This window comes from Pinus tabuliformis, chromosome 1_1 (assembly GCF_031772625.1).
Source record: "Pinus tabuliformis cultivar Carrire ecotype Pingquan chromosome 1_1, CPIR1, whole genome shotgun sequence".
Classification (NCBI taxonomy): Eukaryota; Viridiplantae; Streptophyta; class Pinopsida; order Pinales; family Pinaceae; genus Pinus; species Pinus tabuliformis.
In genome coordinates this window covers 795,723,454-795,747,436 of record NC_142297.1, presented here as the reverse complement: position 1 = coordinate 795,747,436, position 23,983 = coordinate 795,723,454, and positions in this window count along the sequence as shown.

Here is a 23,983-nt window from a genome sequence, read left to right as displayed (position 1 = left end):
TTAATTGTTATAGTTGTCATATTAGTTTAAATTGTTATTATTTAACTATTTTTATTTTAATTACTTTTTAATTATTTAATTATTTTTATTGTATTTATTTCAATTAATTAATTATTAATTTTAAGTGTTATAATTATTAATTTTAATCATCATAAATATTAATAGTTATAATTATTCTATTAGTTTTACCTAAATATTGATTTTAATTGTTATAATTAATTTTAATTGTTATAATTTAATTATTTTTAATTATTTAATTATTTTTTTAATTATTTATATAGTATTTATTTTAATTATTTAATTATTAATGTTAAGTGTTATATTTATTCATTTTAATTGTCATAATTGTTATATTAGTTTTACCTAATTATTGATTTTAATTGTTATAATTATATTTAAATCCATATTTATTTATGATTATGTTCATTTGTTTTATAATTAATTTCAATTATCATATTTATTAATTTTAAATTATCATTGATTTTTAATGGAAGTTTTTTACATTGGAATTATTTTAATTATAAATTTTTAATGGTTATTACTCTTAATTGTTATAAATATTATGTTCATTTTAATTAATTGTAATAATTATAATTATTACAATTTATTTATTGTTTATTTAATTTCAATTTATAATTTTTGTTTTAATGTATAGTTATAGATATTTTATTGGGGTTATTTATATTTTATTTTGAATTTGTATTAATTTTAATCACATTAATTTCTAAATATGAGTTAAGTTTATTTGTTTAGGGTTTATTGCCTACTTTCCTAGGTTGAGGAGTTTTTTAAGGTTAAGATATTAATTTATGATTATTTCTTATGATTTATGTTAGTTTCTATTTTATTAAAGAAATGTATTATTTAATTATAATGGATTAGAACTTTCATGTATGTTCTAGGTTAATTGGAGGATTGTAGTTAGGTTTAGAAGATAGGACTGGAATCCAATTTTCGCTTATGGTCCATCCGTCGTCTCTATTGAGGTTATTAGGGTGTTTGTTAATTTCTATGGCTTCCCTAAATTTCCTTATGAAGTAGTGATCGCTTTTGGCTGGCTTTGACGAATATTTGATTATTGTGTTGCCTTTTCAGAGAATGATTGATTTCGGCAAAGGTAGGAATAATGGATGAATCTCTGCATCTCTTCAAGAATGTAAGATCAGTCTTCCTTTTCATTAAGAGCAATCTTTGTCGTTCAAATCTGCGAACTTCTTTCATTGTCTCCCTTCCGTATTGGGTGATTATTTTGTCTTTGAGGTTTCTGTGAGTTACATCATTGTCTATATTATCTTCCGGATACATCGCATTAGATTTCCTTCTGATCGACGTTTCGAACCAGCAACGATGGTTCATCTTCAGGATCTGAGATAGATATTATTTGAAAGACTGTTCTCAATTTTTCTTTATATATATATGAGATGCTTGGCCGACAGATATTAGAATTTATTTATTTATTTATTTTATTATTATTATGTTTTTATTTAATTTTTTTCATTTATTTTTAATTTATTAATTTTTTTATTTTATTATTAATTTTTTTAATTATTAATTATTATTATTATTATTTTTTAATCTGACTATTATGGTTATATAAATTTCTTTTAGGGTTATTTTTATTAATTTATTTTATTTATTTGAGTTTAAATTGTTGTATTTATTTTAAATTGTTATAGTTGTCATAATGTTATTATTTAAATATTTTTATTTTAATTACTTTTTAATTATTTAATTATTTTTTAATTATTTTTATTGTATTTATTTCAATTAATTAATTATTAATTTTAAGTGTTATAATTATTAATTTTAATCGTCATAAATATTAATGGTTATAATTATTCTATTAGTTTTACCTAAATATTGATTTTAATTGTTATAATTAGTTTTAATTGTTATAATTTAATTATTTTTATTTTAATTACTTTTAATTATTTAATTTTTTTTTAATAATTATTTATATAGTATTTATTTTAATTATTTAATTATTAATATTAAGTGTTATATTTATTAATTTTAATTGTTATAGTTGTCATATTAGTTTAAATTGTTATTATTTAACTATTTTTATTTTAATTACTTTTTAATTATTTAATTATTTTTATTGTATTTATTTCAATTAATTAATTATTAATTTTAAGTGTTATAATTATTAATTTTAATGGTCATAAATATTAATAGTTATAATTATTCTATTAGTTTTACCTAAATATTGATTTTAATTGTTATAATTAGTTTTAATTGTTATAATTTAATTATTTTTAATTACTTTTAATTATTTAATTATTTTTTTAATTATTTATATAGTTTATGATAGATTTTTCGGCGAAAATCACATGAGAAACCATTTGTCGACGCGTTTCGAACCAACCAGTGTGGTTCATCGTCAGGACAAGTTGAAGAACAGATCCAGCTTAGCCTGTTTAAATAGCTAGAGCAGAGACACCAACGGTTACCTGGGCAAAAGGTTGACTTAAGGAGCAAGGTCAAATTTAGTTATATTAGGTAAAAATAAATAAATAAATATCTAAATATATAAATGATAAATTATAATATAATAATAAAAATAAATAAAATATATAAATTTATATATAGAAATATAAATTTAGTTATATCGGGTGTAAGATACATACATAAATATATAAATATATAAATGAAGAAATATAAAAAATAATAAATTATTTATTTATTAAAAAATATATAAATGAAGAATAATAATAAACTATATATTTATTTATGAAAATATAAATTAATAAATAGCAAAAAAATAAATTATTTATTTAATTTATATAAATGAAAAATATAAATATAAATCTAAATATATAAATGATAAATTATAATATAATAATAAAAATAAATATAGAAATATAGATTTAGTTATATCGGGTGTAAGATACATACATAAATATATAAATATATAAATGAAGAAATATACAAAAATAATAAATTATTTATTTATATATAAATGAAGAATAATAATAAACTATTTATTTATTTATGAAAATATAAATTAATAAATATAATAGCAAAAATAAATTATTTACTTAATTTATATAAATGAAAAATAAAAATAAATATCTAAATATATAAATGAATAATTATAATATAATAATAAAAATAAATATAAATATATAAATATAAATATAGAAATATAGATTTAGTTATATTGGGTGTAAGATACATACATAAATATATAAATGAAGAAATATAAAATAATAATAAATTATTTATTTATTAATAAATATATAAATGAAGAATACTAATAAACTATTTATTTGTTTATGAAAATATAAATTAATAAATATAATAGCAAAAATAAATTATTTATTTAATTTATATAAATGAAAAATAAATGGTATCATTAGTAAGGTAAATACATAAATTTAGTTATATTAGGTGTAAGATAAACAAATGATTGAAGAATTATAAAACTAATAATAAATTATTTATTTATTAAATAAATAAAAACATAAATGAAGAATTAGAAATAATAATAAATTATTTATTTATTTATTAAATAAAGGAGTAAATATACAAATTAATAAATATAATAGTAAATAAATTATTTATTTAATTTCTATGAAAATAGAAATGGTATCATTATAAATAATAGTTTATAAATAAATAATAATTAAAAATATAATAAATAATTAAGTTACTAAGTAAATAAATACTAATAATAATATACAAAATAATAATAGAAAAAGTTATTAGAAATAAATAATCAAATAAATAAATATAAATAAATTCAGAGACACGAGCAACGATTACCATAATAGTAACTGTATAATAAATAAAGTAATTGTTTTATAGTTTCTTATTTGTATATTTAATAGTAATTGTCTACTAAATAATAGTAAATAAAAGTACTAATAATAAAAGAGACAGAAAAAACGACTAAGAAGAAAGCGCTGGGACCCAGCACCTGCTGATTTTCCAGCCATCATCTCTATTGAGATTGTTGGGTCTCTTTTCAATCTCAATAGCTTCCCTAAATTTCCGATGATGGAAATGCGAAACTCTAGCGATAACACTAGCTTCCTCAATGCAAACATGATGATTGGTTTTTTCTACATGCTCAGCCAAAGCGGAAGATTTAGTTCTCCTATGCTTAAGGTCAGCAGCGTGCTCACAAATCCTCTGATTAATGGAGCAGTCGGTTTCACCAATATAAGGGGTCCCACAGGAGCAGGGGATCATATAAACCCCTTTCATATCTTTGGGGTCAATAGGATCCTTAACTGATCTGAGGGACGAACGAATGGTGTTAAGGGGCCTAAAGGTCACGGGGATATTGTGCATCCTGAGAATCCTTGCAACGTTATCAGTGGTCCCTTGAATGTAAGGAAGATGAACACCTGGAATCCGTTCCTTTGGCTCCCTTTTCGACAGAGAATTCATGGTGGATTTTCGGAAAGCCTTCTGACCCAAGTATCTACTATAGCCATTCTCAACAAAGACATCAAGGAGATGGGATTTTTCCTTCTCAAAACTCTTATTATTCGAGATCCTTAGGGCCCGAGTAGCAAGGGTATTGAGAACACCCATCTTTTGAGCTGGGAAGTGGTGAGAACTGGCATGGAGATACTGTTCAGTATGAGTTTTCTTCCGAAAAACCTGGTGGGCGATGGAACCATCATCATTCCTTGAAATAAGAATGTCAAGGAATGGGAGGCACCCATCAACCTCCTGCTCCTTAGTGAACTTGATGGCAGAGGATTGATTGTTAAGATGCTCAAAGAAAAGATCTAATTCTTTCTGGCCATGAGACAAAATGACATTAGTATCATCCACATACCTTTTCCAGAGCTTAGGCAAGAGACGAGAAGAATTCAGAGCCTTAGACTCAAAATCTTCCATAAAGAGATTGGCAACGACAGGGGACAGGGGGGAACCCATGGCAACACCACAGGTTTGCTCGAAGAACTCCCCCTCAAAACAGAAAAAGGTGGAAGTGAGGAAAATCTCAACCAACCTAGCTGTGTCAGGGTCAGTTAGGCGGTAGATCACCTCCAAGGCCTCCTTAATAGGAATGCAAGTGAACAAGGATACAACATCAAAGCTAACAAGAATGTCCTCAGGGTCAAGCTTAATGCCCTTAAGTTCATTAATGAAGGAAGCAGAGTCTTTAACGAAGGACTCCGTACGACCAACTAGGGGCTTAAGCTTTAACACAAGAAACTTAGCAAGAAGAAGGCAGTGCTTCCTTGGCCCTTCTCGGTTCGATTCCAGGTGCCAGCATGGTTTATGAGGGCTCTCCTCTTGTCGCTTGCCCAGTCGAATGCAACGCATCTCCTAATGTTAATCGGGCTGCAGCGGACAGTAGCATGGGTAAGCTTGGCTCGATTCTAGTGCAGAAGCTCGTGGCTCCGGCTCCAGAGCCCAGTCCAGTATTTAAGCCCTCTGATCCGGTGGTAGGTTCTTTGGATTCCTCTGAAATCGGTATGGCAAGCTGCGTTGTTGGAGCGGACTCCATTGATGGGAGCATTCAGGCGGTCAGTAGTCTAGTTAATCTTGGCTCCATTCCAATGCTTCCTGCGGATTCATCAGAAATCGATGTGGCTAGCTCTTCTGTTGGAGCGGACTGTGTTGATGGGAGTATTCGACGTTCGTTCCTTTCTCCGTCGAATCAACTTGCCGGGCCCGTCAATTTTAATAAGAATCATCGCTTCGGAATTAACTGCGAGAAGGAGAGCCGGTTGGGCATTAATTTTGGTAAGCTTATTAATGAACATGGTAATAATTATGGGAATTATAATAAGGTTAGTAATATGGATAATAATTTTAATATTAATAGGAATTGCGATATTATTATTGATAATATAATTAATAAATATAGTAATAATATTAATAATTATAATAGTGATAGAGCTATTAGTATTGGTAATAATATTAATTATGATAACAATAATAGTGTAGAGATTAACAATTTTAATAATATTAATAATTCATTTAATAGTAATAGTTATAGGCATAATAATAATTCTAATAAGATTTATGAGGATAGTTGTATTCATAACTCTTATGGTAATAATTCTGGTAAAGAAAATATTATTAGTAATAATAATAACATGATGATTGATATTAAGAAAGACATGAGGAATAATTCTAGAAAAGGATATAATAGTCATAATATTAATAATATTTCCTCTCATAACAAGGCGATCAATCTTTCCAGTTTCTCCTTTCCCCCTGGCGTCTTTAAGGTTCTGAGTAAAGGGCTAAATTTTTCCTTAGCCCCTAAGAAGATCCCTGTGGATGATATCATTTGTGACATAGAATTTGGGATCAAAGGTTTACCTGATAGGATCAAGGATACTATTAGGCAAGACTGTGCGGTTGTCTTAAGAAAGGCTAAACCCCCTAAGAGCAACCTTAGCAAGGAAGAGTCAGCAGCTCTCAGGTCCTTAAACCAGAACAAAGATATCATTGTTCTTAAGGCTGATAAGGGTGGTGCTGCTGTCATCCTCAACAGGGCTGATTACCGCAACAAAATGTTGGATCATCTTCTTAATAGTGGTAGCTACAAAAAGCTTCCCAAGAATCCTTTAAAGAAGGTTTCTAGGAATGTGGCTCTTGCCATTAAATCCATTAGTTCGTTGAGTTCCCTTCACCATAAACTCATTGAGAGCAACCCTATTACTCCGAGGATCTATGGTCTCCCCAAGATTCATAAGGAAGGAGCTCCTTTGAGGCCCATCGTCAACACTATTGGAGGTCCTACCTACCTTCTTGCTAAGTTTCTTGCGTTAAAGCTTAAGCCCCTAGTTGGTCGTACGGAGTCCTTCGTTAAAGACTCTGCTTCCTTCATTAATGAACTTAAGGGCATTAAGCTTGACCTTGAGGACATTCTTGTTAGCTTTGATGTTGTATCCTTGTTCACTTGCATTCCTATTAAGGAGGCCTTGGAGGTGATCTACCGCCTAACTGACCCTGACACAACTAGGTTGGTTGAGATTTGCCTCACTTCCACCTTTTTCTGTTTTGAGGGGGAGTTCTTCGAGCAAACCTGTGGTGTTGCCATGGGTTCCCCCCTGTCCCCTGTCGTTGCCAATCTCTTTATGGAAGATTTTGAGTCTAAGGCTCTGAATTCTTCTCGTCTCTTGCCTAAGCTCTGGAAAAGGTATGTGGATGATACTAATGTCATTTGGTCTCATGGCCAGAAAGAATTAGATCTTTTCTTTAAGCATCTTAACAATCAATCCTCTGCCATCAAGTTCACTAAGGAGCAGGAGGTTGATGGGTGCCTCCCATTCCTTGACATTCTTATTTCAAGGAATGATGATGGTTCCATCGCCCACCAGGTTTTTCGGAAGAAAACTCATACTGAACAGTATCTCCATGCCAGTTCTCACCACTTCCCAGCTCAAAAGATGGGTGTTCTCAATACCCTTGCTACTCGGGCCCTAAGGATCTCGGATAATAAGAGTTTTGAGAAGGAAAAATCCCATCTCCTTGATGTCTTTGTTGAGAATGGCTATAGTAGATACTTGGGTCAGAAGGCTTTCCGAAAAGCCACCATGAATTCTCTGTCGAAAAGGGAGCCAAAGGAACGGATTCCAGGTGTTCATCTTCCTTACGTTCAAGGGACCACTGATAAGGTTGCAAGGATTCTCAGGATGCACAGTATCCCCGTGACCTTTAGGCCCCTTAACACCATTCGTTCGTCCCTCAGATCAGTTAAGGATCCTATTGACCCCAAAGATATGAAAGGGGTTTATATGATCCCCTGCTCCTGTGGGACCCCTTATATTGGTGAAACCGGCCGCTCCATTAATCAGAGGATTTGTGAGCACGCTGCTGACCTTAAGCATAGGAGAACTAAATCTTCCGCTTTGGCTGAGCATGTAGAAAAAACCAATCATCATGTTTGCATTGAGGAAGCTAGTGTTATCGCTATAGTTTCGCATTTCCATCATCGGAAATTTAGGGAAGCTATTGAGATTGAAAAGAGACCCAACAATCTCAATAGAGATGATGGCTGGAAAATCAGCAGGTGTTGGGTCCCAGCGCTTTCTTCTTAGTCGTTTTTTCTGTCTCTTTTATTATTTATACTTTTATTATTAGTACTTTTATTTACTATTATTTAGTAGACAATTACTATTAAATATACAAATAAGAAACTATAAAACAATTAACAATTACTTTATTTATTATACAGTTACTATTATGGTAATCGTTGCTCGTGTCTCTGAATTTATTTATATTTATTTATTTGATTATTTATTTCTAATAACTTTTTCTATTATTATTTTGTATATTATTATTAGTATTTATTTACTTAGTAACTTAATTATTTATTATATTTTTAATTATTATTTATTTATTTATTTATTTATAAACTATTATTTATAATGATACCATTTCTATTTTCATAGAAATTTAATAAATAATTTATTTACTATTATATTTATTAATTTGTATATTTACTCCTTTATTTAATAAATAAATAAATAATTTATTATTATTTCTAATTCTTCATTTATGTTTTTATTTATTTAATAAATAAATAATTTATTATTAGCTTTATAATTCTTCAATCGTTTGTTTATCTTACACCTAATATAACTAAATTTATGTATTTACCTTACTAATGATACCATTTATTTTTCATTTATATAAGTTAAATAAATAATTTATTTTTGCTATTATATTTATTAATTTATATTTTCATAAACAAATAAATAATTTATTAGTATTCTTCATTTATATATTTATTAATAAATAAATAATTTATTATTATTTTATATTTCTTCATTTATATATTTATGTATGTATCTTACACCCAATATAACTAAATCTATATTTCTATATTTATATTTATATATTTTTATTTATTTTTATTATTATATTATAATTTATCATTTATATATTTAGATATTTATTTTTATTTTTCATTTATATAAATTAAATAAATAATTTATTTTTGCTATTATATTTATTAATTTATATTTTCATAAATAAATAAATAGTTTATTATTATTCTTCATTTATATATAAATAAATAATTTATTATTTTTGTATATTTCTTCATTTATATATTTATGTATGTATCTTACACCCGATATAACTAAATCTATATTTCTATATTTAAATTTATATATTTTTATTTATTTTTATTATTATATTATGATTTATCATTTATATATTTAGATTTTTATTTTTATTTTTCATTTATGATGATGATGATGATGATGATACTAGGACTTCACGGGAGGTCACCCATCCCAGTACTACTCTAGCCCAAGCGCGCTTAACTGCGGAGTTCTGGTGGGATCCGGTGCATTATATAAATTAAATAAATAATTTATTTTTTGCTATTTATTAATTTATATTTTCATAAATAAATAAATAGTTTATTATTATTCTTCATTTATATATTTTTTAATAAATAAATAATTTTTTATTTTTTATATTTCTTCATTTATATATTTATGTATGTATCTTACACCTAATATAACTAAATTTATATTTCTATATATAAATTTATATATTTTACTTATTTTTATTATTATATTATAATTTATCATTTATATATTTAGATATTTATTTATTTATTTTTACCTAATATAACTAAATTTGACCTTGCTCCTTAAGTCAACCTTTTGCCGAGGTAACCGTTGGTGTCTCTGCTCCAGCTATTTAAACAGGCTAAGCTGGATCTGTTCTTCAACTTGTCCTGACGATGAACCACACTGGTTGGTTCGAAACGCGTCGACAAATGGTTTCTCATGTGATTTTCGCCGAAAAATCTATCATAAACTTGTTATGGATCACAGAAGCCTCAACTCTACTATTTATATAGTATTTATTTTAATTATTTAATTATTAATGTTAAGTGTTATATTTATTCATTTTAATTGTCATTGATATTAGTTGTCATAATTGTTATATTAGTTTTACTTAATTATTGATTTTAATTGTTATAATTATATTTAAATCCATATTTATTTATGATTATGTTCATTTGTTTTATAATTAATTTCAATTGTCATATTTATTAATTTTAAATTATCATTGATTTTTAATGGAAGTTTTTTACATTGGAATTATTTTAATTATAAATTTTTAATGGTTATTACTCTTAATTGTTATAAATATTATGTTCATTTTAATTAATTGTAATAATTATAATTATTACAATTTATTTATTGTTTATTTAATTTCAATTTATAATTTTTGTTTTAATGTATAGTTATAGATATTTTATTGGGGTTATTTATATTTTATTTTGAATTTGTATTAATTTTAATCACATTAATTTTTAATTATGAGTTAAGTTTATTTGTTTAGGTTTTATTGCCTACTTTCCTAGGTTGAGGAGTTTTTTAAGGTTAAGATATTAATTTATGATTATTTCTTATGATTTATGTTAGTTTCTATTTTATTAAAGAAATGTATTATTTAATTATAATGGATTAGAACTTTCATGTATGTTCTAGGTTAATTGGAGGATTGTAGTTAGGTTTAGAAGATAGGACTGGAATCCAATTTTCGCTTATGGTCCATCCGTCGTCTCTATTGAGGTTATTAGGGTGTTTGTTAATTTCTATGGCTTCCCTAAATTTCCTTATGAAGTAGTGATCGCTTTTGGCTGGCTTTGACGAATATTTGATTATTGTGTTGCCTTTTCAGAGAATGATTGATTTCGGCAAAGGTAGGAATAATGGATGAATCTCTGCATCTCTTCAAGAATGTAAGATCAGTCTTCCTTTTCGTTAAGAGCAATCTTTGTCGTTCAAATCTGCGAACTTCTTTCATTGTCTCCCTTCCGTATTGGGTGATTATCTTGTCTTTGAGGTTTCTGCGAGTTGCATCATTATCTGTACTATCTTCTGGATACATCGCATTAGATTTCCTTCTGATCGACGTTTCGAACCAACAACAATGGTTCATCTTCAGGATCTGAGATAGATATTATTTGAAAGATTGTTCTCAATTTTTCTTTATATATATGAGATGCTTGGCCGACAGATATTCGAATTTATTTATTTATTTATTTTATTATTATTATATTATTATTTAATTTTTTCATTTATTTTTAATTTATTAATTAATTTATTTTATTATTAGTTTTTTTTTAATTATTAATTATTATTATTATTATTATTATTTTTAATTTGACTATTATGGTTATATAAATTTCTTTTAGGGTTATTTTTATTAATTTATTTTATTTATTTAAGTTTAAATTGTTGTATTTATTTTAAATTGTTATAGTTGTCATATTATTTTAAATTGTTATTATTTAACTATTTTTATTTTAATTACTTTTTAATTATTTAATTATTTTTATTGTATTTATTTCAATTAATTAATTATTAATTTTAAGTGTTATAATTATTAATTTTAATCGTCATAAATATTAATTGTTATAATTATTCTATTAGTTTTACTTAAATATTGATTTTAATTGTTATAATTAGTTCTAATTGTTATAATTTAATTATTTTTATTTTAATTACTTTTAATTATTTAATTTTTTTTATATAATTATTTATATAGTATTTTATTTAATTATTAATATTAAGTGTTATATTTATTAATTTTACTTGTTATAGTTGTCATATTAGTTTAAATTGTTATTATTTAACTATTTTTATTTTAATTACTTTTTAATTATTTAATTATTTTTATTGTATTTATTTCAATTAATTAATTATTAATTTTAAGTGTTATAATTATTAATTTTAATCGTCATAAATATTAATAGTTATAATTATTCTATTAGTTTTACCTAAATATTGATTTTAATTGTTATAATTAGTTTTAATTGTTATAATTTAATTATTTTTAATTACTTTTAATTATTTAATTATTTATATAGTATTTATTTTAATTATTTAATTATTAATGTTAAGTGTTATATTTATTCATTTTAATTGTCATTGATATTAATTGTCATAATTGCTATATTAGTTTTACCTAATTAATGATTTTAATTGTTATAATTATATTTAAATCCATATTTATTTATGATTATGTTCATTTGTTTTATAATTAATTTCAATTGTCATATTTATTAATTTTAAATTATCATTGATTTTTAATGGAAGTTTTTTACATTGGAATTATTTTAATTATAAATTTTTAATGGTTATTACTCTTAATTGTTATAAATATTATGTTCATTTTAATTAATTATTACAATTGTTTTATTGTTTATTTAATTTCAATTTATAATTTTTGTTTTAATGTATAGTTATAGATATTTTATTGGGGTTATTTATATTTTATTTTGAATTTGTATTAATTTTAATCACATTAATTTTTAATTATGAGTTAAGTTTATTTGTTTAGGGTTTATTGCCTACTTTCCTAGGTTGAGGAGTTTTTTAAGGTTAAGATATTAATTTATGATTATTTCTTATGATTTATGTTAGTTTCTATTTTATTAAAGAAATGTATTATTTAATTATAATGGATTAGAACTTTCATGTATGTTCTAGGTTAATTGGAGGATTGTAGTTCAAGCATCTCATATATATATAAAGAAAAAATTGAGAACAGTCTTTCAAATAATATCTATCTCAGATCCTGAAGATGAACCATCGTTGTTGGTTCGAAACGTTGATCAGAAAGAAATCTAATGCGATGTATCTGGAAGATAATACAGACAATGATGCAACTCGCAGAAACCTCAAAGACAAGATAATCAACCATTGTCCCTGTTGAGATTATGTGGATGTTTGATAATCTCAAGAGATTCTCTGATCTTTCACCTATGATGTTATAAGATCGTGGGCAATCAATTTTTTAAGATGCATAAATAAATTGGTGCTCTTTCATGTTTTAAGAGTCGAGAAAGAAGCAAGCTTAGATGATATTTTAGGTTTAATGAGTCAAAAAGATCAAATAACTACCCTTGATCTAGGTAAAAGGATTACAAGGCAACTGTGAACTACAGAATACCTCTCAGTGAACCAATAAGTACGGCCTAGAGGGGTCTCTCGTTATATACTCGATGGTACGGGGAGCACAAATCTGTACTAGCGTTGTCTAGTGCCAAAGCAAACGACAGCTACTAGGTTTCAAGACGTCGGAACACGTCTTTGGCCTAGACCTTCTAGATGTGATCGTTAGGTTTCAAATGCGCCTTATGTTAATTGAGTTCATTTTAAAGTTTATCTTGAGTTATGTCTTAGTTTTCAGGCCTTAGAAACCGTAAATGCAGCTAAATAAGACAAGACTCTTTCAATTTGATGAATTGTCTACACTAGAGAGGGTAGAAGACACAATCAAATGCAAACAACCAAGCAACCGAAAGAAAAATTATTTTTCACTACTTCACTTTTTGAGAAAATAAACTAATGAAAAATACATTCCAATTCCTAAATTCCTAACAAGTACACCTTAACAGTCCTTTCAAAAACAAAGAGAATTATTTTTCTTTTCAAATTCAAATGCAATCCTAGCGTTCAATGATGCTAACTATCATAACACATTGATGCCGCAAACTAGAATTTTGTATTTTTCATGAAATGACAAAATGAATTTCTCATAAAACACTTCAACGAAAAATTTTATGAGACAATCGATTCTCAAGCAAATGAAAAACACGAAAAGAAAATATCTTTCAAACTAATGACACAATGACTTTACCAAAAACAAGGCAAGCATTGTGATCTATGCTAGAAAAGAAACGTTTAGACATGCAAACGAAAAAATTTCAAACTTGTGTAATGGAGGTCAATGTCATAGAAGGACCATAAACAAAATGCAAGGAGTAAATGCACCAACAACTTGACTCACTGAGTTCACAATCAAATGAATGGATGACAATCTAGATGCCCTAGTGCCACTAACCATCCAATGACCCAAGAAGTCAAGCAAAAAGATGGCAAATAAACAAGAAAATAAAACAAATGAAAATCATCTTTCTAGTAAGGGAGAAGACTGTCTAAAAATCTTACGGGGTCGAAATCATGTTATCAAAACACGTTGGCCAAGATTTGGGGTAAACCCTAAGCTTCACTTACAGGCATCAGCGCGACTTCCTAACCGACAACATGCGCCAGAAGGGGGTCGGCGCGACAGTTTCTCAGCATATCGAATTGATCAACACGACTGTCAGCAAAATAAGCGTGTTGAGCGAGGATGCTAAGAAAAAAATAAAAAATTTCAAAATTTGGGACCAACCTTGCTACTATGAATTTCAAACCCAGAGTAGTAAGCAAAGTAAGACAAACAAAACTAAAGGGAAATGGAGAAACTAGAAAGGTTCACACAAAACCATGAAATTCCAAGAAAACAAACAGAGGGATTGGGTCCCCAGTGGAGTCGCCAATTTGTGGTGTAGTAAAATTATAAGTGCAGACACAAACAATTCCTCTAGCCCAATCATGGGTCTAGCCACAACCGATACATTCTATGGAATATTTCCTTAGGTTAGAACCAATTAATAGGGCCTACCTCTTAGTATGCTTATCCAGTTTGGTGATGACCTTGCTAGCTCACTCCAACTATTTCCCTTTTCCTTCTGTGAACACCTATAACAAGTAAACAACAACAAACAACAATGGTGATAATAAACAAATTGCAATTAAACCTACTTAACAAGTCAATAAACATTAAGCCATAAACATACGAGATGACACATTATGTAGGAAATCAATTGATAGTTTCATATATATTGAATCAAGAAGAGATTATAACCATTGTCTTGATGTTGTTGTTTTCCTCCGACAAAACCAGGTTCCCACACACTTTCGTTAGCATTCCATGATGGCCTCAACAATGATAGTTTTAAGTCTCTTCCCTTTAGGCTTCACACTAAACCAAATTCACACTTCTCCCTCATACACAACTAGAGAGCTACAACTATGAATAGCTTGTTGTTTACTCCAAACTTAATTAGCACGAGCATACCAACATTAACACTAGCTTGTGCTTGGGGAAAAAGGGAGGTTTATATAGCATGAATGGATGGGAGATGGTTCCTCTTCTCATGGGATAAGGTCTTATCTCTTGAGGTAGTTCCATCCTTATAGGAGAAAGGAGCCCAAATTGACATCCTCGACTCCACCAGGCTCAACCATTTACCAGACTTCCATTATGAAGCTTCTAGAGCTGGAAGCTTTGGCTCCCTATTTAAAAAACTTTACAAAAGAGGAACAACATGATTGAAACAAATCTCAGTCACTCCAGTCGACACTAGGGATAGTGTTAATCCCTTCATATCGGTACGAGGAGGAAAAGGGTCATTAGCGTCGGTCTTGTAAATTGGGAAAAACAGGATATTTTGGGGAAATGGTGCAAAAGGGAATTGTTCTACTCATGAAGAGGGACACAATGGGAGTTTCTTCATGAAGGGAAAGCATTTAGGGTTCCTTATAGAGGTCCTCCAGGATCATGTAATGAGGAGTATAGGGATAGTGACAAAATGTTGTATAACAGTCAAGGGAGCCTCTTAAGATAATACCATTTTGTGATACCATCACATCTTATCACGTTCTCACAACATACTTCCATTTGTATCAGATTATTGTAGTTTCTCTCTTTGTAATATTGTAGTAGATTTATGGAGATAATAGAAGACAACCTTCCCATGGACGTAGCCCAATTGGGTGAACCATGTATATCTGTTGTATTATTTTTCGTTGTTATCTTTATATACATATTTATATGTTGATATATTTTTGGTTTATTAGATAGATAGATAATTTAGTAGATCTAATATTCTAACAACATATAGATATGAGTTTGAAAATGGATGAAAAATGGATATGCATGGTTCAACAAGTTGGCGCCTACACATCGAGGAGTCAGTTCTTCCTTCATATGGGTTCCTAAGAAACACATCAAGGAAATGATGCTTCCTTCAAGTGGACGTCTGATAAACGACTCAGGGAGTCAATGCTTCCTTCATGTGGGTGCTTCAAAAACAACTTAGGGGTTGATGCCTCATGCTAGTAGTGGCTTGCAAATCAGTGAGTTGGTGCTTCATGTTGATTGGTGCCAGCAAAAAAAATATGGGTTCGTGCTCTTGTGAGTGGGTGCTTGTGAATCGAGTGATTGCTTCCTTTTGGTTGGTGTCAAAATACATAATGTAACATCAAGTTGGGGATTGCATTTACACAAAGAACTATAAATAACATTGATTGTTTTCTCTCTTTATGGGTTTCCACATACATCCAGTGTCTCTACAAAAAAATTGCAGTTGTGTATTTTGATTATAGTGTTGTTGTGTGATTCATGTGTTGATTTATGATTATGATTGCATGAATTTTTTCTAAATAAATTGGAAAGTATTAATTAGAAATAGTTGTTTAAATTGGTCATAATACTAATTCAACCCCCCCCACCCCCCCCCCCCCCACCCACACACACACAAGTATTATCCTAGTTTCCAACATCTATTTGCTTCAAAGTTTGTTCAAAGAAGTGGGCATTGAGATTTGGGTTACACAAGTGTATGGCCTTCATGTTCTCTGCTCAAATCTTATACTTTTTATACACTTTATATCACTTTAGTATTTTTGAGTGTGTTCATGCATTGCTAACAATAAATATGTAAGCTATAAGCTCCTCATTAATTACCTCACTATAGGGAACAAACATAAAGAAAGGGGCTCAAAATATTAGTCAAAGAGATTGTAATTTACTAAGTCAACATATAAAAGTGACTTAGCAAAACCCATTGTTCAATGATGGAAAATTTCATCTATTATCATTTATCAAATATTTTAATAGTATAACCTCTATCAACGTACTAGACATTAAGAGGAGGTTACCTACAACATCCATAAAAAAAAAAAGTATCGACACCTTTATGTTGTTAATTCACACAACAATTAAATGGGTAGAAAACATAAAACTTTGTTCTATCTTTGAGTTATAATATTTAGGGAATAACGCCCGTAAAATGAATGGGGAGATTCTATTAGATATACTTAGATTTGTCAAAAGTTTTGGTTCACTGAAAGGGTGGAAGACATTTTATTAAATCAACAGCCAAAAACACAACCAACACCACGTTCACTAATCCCATCACCACAACTTTTGGGTTGAGAATACCCACTTATCTAATAGAATTTCAAATGGAGATATCTCTTTGACTTTTGCGTCCGCAAGAGTAGTGAGATCACCCTATTATCGCCCTCCTTTTTCCCCTTTATTTACACCGAGAACCTATCCACAAGATTTAAGGATAAGCCTCCTCATAGTAAGTATGCCTTACTATTCAAATACAAATTGATTGATTCCCCTCCTCATCCATGCAGGAATTTAGGTCAAATTTAAAAATCAGTTCATCATGATGCTCACCATATGCTCGTTACTCAAAATTGTCAATACTCTTTACCACTTTGTTGCAGCGAGGGTTCACATTGTGACTGGTTCAAATGTTACAATATATGTAAAGCATATCAATGCTATATGTATGACTTCTCATGTTAATATTTCCTTGGCATATGAAATCATAGAATGATCATATCAAGAATCACAATTACAAATAACATAGAATAATGAAAGGATCGTCGCCATACACTTGAATCCTTCCTTTCGATAATCCTTCCTTTTGATAAGAACACATTTATTGTCTTTCAATCAACACAATGTTAATTGCACATAATTGATTGAGATAAATACATGATTATCTCACTTGCACCTTTTATCAACCTAATTGCTTTCATTAACAAAAATAGTATCCTCTCAATTCAATCTCCAAGTGTTGTCACATCAAGAATTCAATTTTTAATTTCAAATCTAACAACATTGACATAAATATATACACATTATGAGCAATATTGGAGTTGGAACGTAATATATAATAATAATGCTCCACTTATAATGTGAACTTAAATCATGATAGAGCCCTCTTTTATACAATGAGATTATGGCATACACAATGGTTGGGAAGACAACAATTTCCTAACTAATTATAATTTACTAAGAGCTCCTAATTGTCTCTTTGTAATGACCTTTACAAATATATATATTATCTGTCAATCACAACAAAGTTAAATGAAAACATTCTTGATTGAGATAATTGCATGCTTAGTCTTCTTATACTTTTTTATCTACTTGAACACCGGTATTGCCCAAACAAGGATCCTCCATTGTTAATCTACGAGTGTTTTCATTGAAGAGAACTAAATTTTCAATTCCAAATCCAACAAAAATACAAAATTTGAAAGTGCAATCTATCTAATAAGTATAATGTACACATTATTTAAATAAATAAGAGGGAAAAAATTCACAATATCATTTACACATTATCAACAATAATGGAGTTGGCACACAATATACAATGAGAATGCTTCCACTTGTAATGAAAAATAAAATTAAGATAAATGCCTCTTTTATACACATGGAAGATTGGATACACCATGATTAGAGATCACAACCATTTTCTTATAAATTAGTAAAGCTTCCTAATTACATCTTCATAATTACCTTATGATTTAAGTAATAGCCCTAATTTATAGAATAATAAAGTACATTGTCCCAACCTAATAATAATAATTTCAGTAGACATATACATTAAAGGCAAATTAAATTACAATACAAAATATGACAAAGCAACTAACTTAAAAATAAACATTATTTATTCTTTATTAAAGAATACTATAATTAGTAACCCTCTCCTTTATTAAATTGGTATAATCATTTCTCTTCTTTATTAAATTGGTATAATCATTTCTATGTTAGTTCACCATGTCTCATCTTTAAAAACAAGATTGGTGTACAACTATCATCAATATTAACCCTTAATTTAAAGGCTTACTATATAAATATTTCCTCAATTGTATCAATGAAAACCGTGAAATTCAAAACCATTTCCTCTTTTTGAAAACAAATATTCATAAAGCACAGATATATTATAAAAATTATATAAATATTTCCTCAATTGAATCAATGAAAACCCTGAGATTCAAAACCATTTCCTACCTTTTTGAAAATACATCTTCATAAAGCAAAGATGCATTAAGAAAGAATGTTGATATATTCCTATATATTGTAGAATGTTTTTCCAGCATTCAAAACATTTCTGAAATTTGAGTAACTTTAAGATTATATAATAAAGACCTAGTATAACTTAATATGTGATGGAGACTTGTTCCAATAAGATTGGTTGAAAAGGCCCAAACCCATATTGGCAAAATAAATAAAATGGGCCAGTTATGAGCTACGAAATACTAGAGCTTCCTTTAATAACTTAAACAATCACACACTAAATAAATAAAAATTTGTAAAATAAAGTAAAATTTAGATAGTTTTAAAACAATTATATTTATCAATAATAAGAAATTCATAATACTTATCAATAATAAGAAATTCATACAAAATTATGGTAGACGTACAAATATAAAATTAAAGAAATTCATACAAATACAAAATTAAAGCATGATTACATATGATGTCTCTCTCTTAGACTTTTGACATAAACACATCCCAAAGCCCTACTCTATAATGGAAAAGTATTTGTACCATAAAACGATTGTCTTTTATCATACTTACAACTACTCCCAAATACTCTGATGCAACATAGATTTAAAGTTAAATTTGTGGTACACTTCATGTGAATGAACATCTAATGTGTGTGCATATATCCTATGTTTAAGACTTTGAATGGTCATTTCACATTTAAGGCTTTGAAGGGGCCATGGACATCCCATTATTTTTATAGAATAGAATTTCATTCTTTGAGAAGTAATTTTGAAAGTGAACCCTTATAGATACAGGAGGAAAGCACATGATTTTCCATATTTCTTCCAATCCTAGAATTTATCATAATTTTATGTTTTGGTTTATCTTTTTAATTTTCCATTATATTTATAGTATTTAATAATTTTTAAAGATATTAGGAACACTTTGGACACTTGAATAAAATCAAAGATCATAGTTGTAGCAAGTTTATGCATGTATGCTCATATTGGTGTTAAGATAGTTCAAGTTTATGCATGTATGCTCACATTGGTGTTAAAAAAGTTCAATTTTATGCATGTATGCTCATATTCGTGTTAAGATAGTTCTTAGCTAGTGAACCCTTATAAATATATGAGGAAAGCACAAGACTTTCCATACTTCCTCGAATCCTAGAATTTGATCATAATTCTATGTTTTGGTTTCATATTCCAAATTTTCCATTACGTTTATACTATTTAATAATTTTTAAGGATATTAGGAACACTTTGGGCACTTGAATAAAATCAAATATTGTAGTTGTAGAAATTTTATGCATGTATGCTCATATTGGTGTTAAGATAGTTCTTAGTAAGAATCATTCATACAAATGATTTTCAAAAGAAAAAATAGAGACTAAATGAACACACAGGTCTTGGATTATGAGAACACATCATTCAAAGGCAAGATATGTCAACTTCCAAAACACCTACAAGGTACATGTCCCCATGCTCAACCTCATCCTTCAAGAAAAAAGGGACCAAATAAAAAACTGGACAGTTGATATTCCCAAAGGAACTAATGTCAAATAATGATATTGATCGAAATGACATAAATCAACAATTGAAAGTTCCATTTGTTGAAATGTGTAACTAGGTTTGGTCTTCATAATGTATAATGTAATCATGATTTTATATGTTTGATATTAAAGAAAAAAGAAATTTATTATTATCATTCTTGATGCATGGGTTTCATGTTCAAGATAAATTTATTTGTAGGTCAAGTACCCATTGAGTGCTTCTAGGTTTTTCAAAGAATTATGAAGTCAAAAGAGTCATTGTCATACATGTAAGACCCCTTTGGGCATGTTGTATCTTGTAAATAATTTTTTTGTAAAGTCAAAAGTGTCATAAAGACACTCTAAGACCTTGTCAAACAAGTCGTCCTAAGAGAAGGATCAAGTCGACCTCATGGACAGCGATTCAACCTCCTAAGAATCATATATATATATATTCACAATCAAAAACACAACCAACACCACGTTCACTAATCCCATCACCACAACTTTTGGGTTGAGAATACCCACTTATCTAATAGAATTTCAAATGGAGATATCTCTTTGACTTTTGTATCCGCAAGAGTAGTGAGATCACCCTATTATCACCCTCCTTTTTCCTCTTTATTTACACCGAGAACCTATCCACAAGATTTAAGGATAAGCCTCCTCATAGTAAGTATGCCTTACTTACTATTCAAATACAAATTGATTGATTCCCCTCCTCATCCATGCAGAAATTTAGGTCCAATTTAAAAATCAGTTCATCACGATGCTCACCATATGCTCATTACTCAAAATTGTCAATACGCTTTACCACTTTGTTGCAGCGAGGGTTCACATTGTGACTAGTTCAAATGTTACAATCTATGTAAAGCATATCAATGCTATATGTATGACTTCTCATGCTAATATTTCCTTGGCATATGAAATCATAGAATGATCATATCAAGAATCACAACTACAAATAACATAGAATAATGAAAGGATCGTCACCATACACTTGAATCCTTCCTTTCGGTAAGAACACATTTATTGTCTTTCAATCAACACAATGTTAATTGCACATAATTGATTGAGATAAATGCACGATTATCTCACTTGCACCTTTTATCAACCTAATTTCTTTCATTAACAAAAATAGTATCCTCTCAATTCAATCTCCAAGTGTTGTCACCTCAAGAATTCAATTTTTAATTCCAAATCTAACAACATTGACATAAATATATACGCATTATCAGCACTATTGGAGTTGGAACATAACTTATAATGAGAACTTAAATCATGATAGAGCCCTCTTTTATACAACAAGATTATGGCACACACAATGGTTGGGGAAGACAACAATTTCCTAACTAATTATAATTTACTAAGATTTCTTAATTGTCTCTTTGTAGTGACCTCTACAAAGATATATATTATCTGTCAATCACAACAAAGTTTAATGCACACATTCTTGATTGAGATAATTGCATGCTTAGTCTTCCTATACTTTTTTCTCTACCTGAACACTGGTATTGCCCAAACAAGGATCCTCCATTGTTAATCTACGAGTGTTTTCTTTGAAGAGAACTAAATTTTCAATTCCAAATCCAACAAAAAAACAAAATTTGAAAGTGCAATCTATCTAATAAGTATAATGTACACATGATTTAAATAAATAAGAGGGAAAAAATTCACAATATCATTTACACATTATCAACAATAATGGAGTTGGCACACAATATACAATGAGAATGCTTCCACTTGTAATGAAAAATAAAATCAAGATAAATGCCTCTTTTATACACATGGAAGATTGCATACACCATGATTAGAGATCACAACCATTTTCTTATAAATTAGTAAAACTTCCTAATTACATCTTCATAATTACCTTATGATTTAAGTAATAACCCTAATTTATGGAATAATAAAGTACATTGTCCCAACCTAACAATAATATTCTCATCGGACATATACATTAAAGGCAAATTAAATTACAATACAAAATATGATAAAGCAACTAACTTAAAGGTAAACATGATTTATTCTTTATTAAAGAATATTATAATTAGTAACCCTCTCCTTTATTAAATTGGTATAATCATTTCTATGTTAGTTCACCATGTCTCATCTTTAAAAACAATATTGGTGTACAACTATCGTCAATATTAACCCTTAATTTAAAGGCTTACGATAAAAATTATATAAATATTTTCTCAATTGTATCAATGAAAACCGTGAAATTCAAAACCATTTCCTATTTTTAAAAATACATCTTCATAAAGCACAGATATATTATAAAAATTATATAAATATTTCCTCAATTGGATCAATGAAAACCCTGAGATTCAAAACCATTTCCTACCTTTTTGAAAATACATCTTCATAAAGCAAAGATGCATTAAGAAATAATGTTGATATATTCCTATATATTGTAGAATGTTTTTCCAGCCTTCAAAATATTTCTAAAATTTGAGCAACTTTGAGATTATATAATAAAGACCTAGTATAACTTAATATGTGAAAGTTGGAGTGTAGTAATTTTGTCACTTTCATATTGCATAAAATCACTTGTTCAAATAAGATTGGTTGAATGAGCTACGAAAGACTAGAGCTCCCTTTAATAACTTAAACAATTACAAAATATCAAAAAAAAAGAAGTGTGAGATAAAGTAATAATGAAGAAACTTTAGATAGTTTTAAAACAATTATACTTATCAATAATAATAAGAAATTCATACCACAATTATACTTATTATCAATAATAAGAAATGCATATAAAATTATGGTAGACGTACAAATATAAAATTAAAGAAATTTATACAAAGTTATGGTAGACGTACAAATATAAAATTAAAGCATGATTACATATGATGTCTCTCTCTTACTTTTGACATAAACATATCCCAAAGCCCTACTCTATAATGGAAAAGTATTTGTACCATAAAACGATTGTCTTTTATCATACTTACAACTACTCCCAAATACTCTGATGCAACATAGATTTAAAGTTGTGGTACACTTCATGTGAATGAACATCTCATGTGTGTGCATATATCCCATGTTTAAGACTTTGAATGGTCATTTCACATTTAAGGCTTTGAAGGGGCCATGGACATCCCATTGTTTTTATAGAATAGAATTTCAATTTTCCAGAAGTATTTTTGAAAGTGAACTCTTATAGATATAGGAGGAAAGCACATGATTTTTCATATTTCTTCCAATTCTAGAATTTATCATAATTTTATGTTTTGGTTTCATCTTTTTAATTTTCCATTATATTTTATAGTATTTAATAATTTTTAAAGATATTAGGAACACTTTGGGTACTTGAATAAAATCAAAGATCATAGTTGTAGCAAGCTTATGCATGTATGCTCATATTGGTGTTAAGATAGTTCAAGTTTATGCATGTATGCTCACATTGGTGTTAAAAAAGTTCAATTTTATGCATGTATGCTCATATTCGTGTTAAGATAGTTTTTAGCAAGTGAACCCTTATAAATGTATGAGGAAAGCACAAGACTTTCCATACTTCCTCGAATCCTAGAATTTGATCATAATTCTATGTTTTGGTTTCATCTTCCAAATTTTCCATTA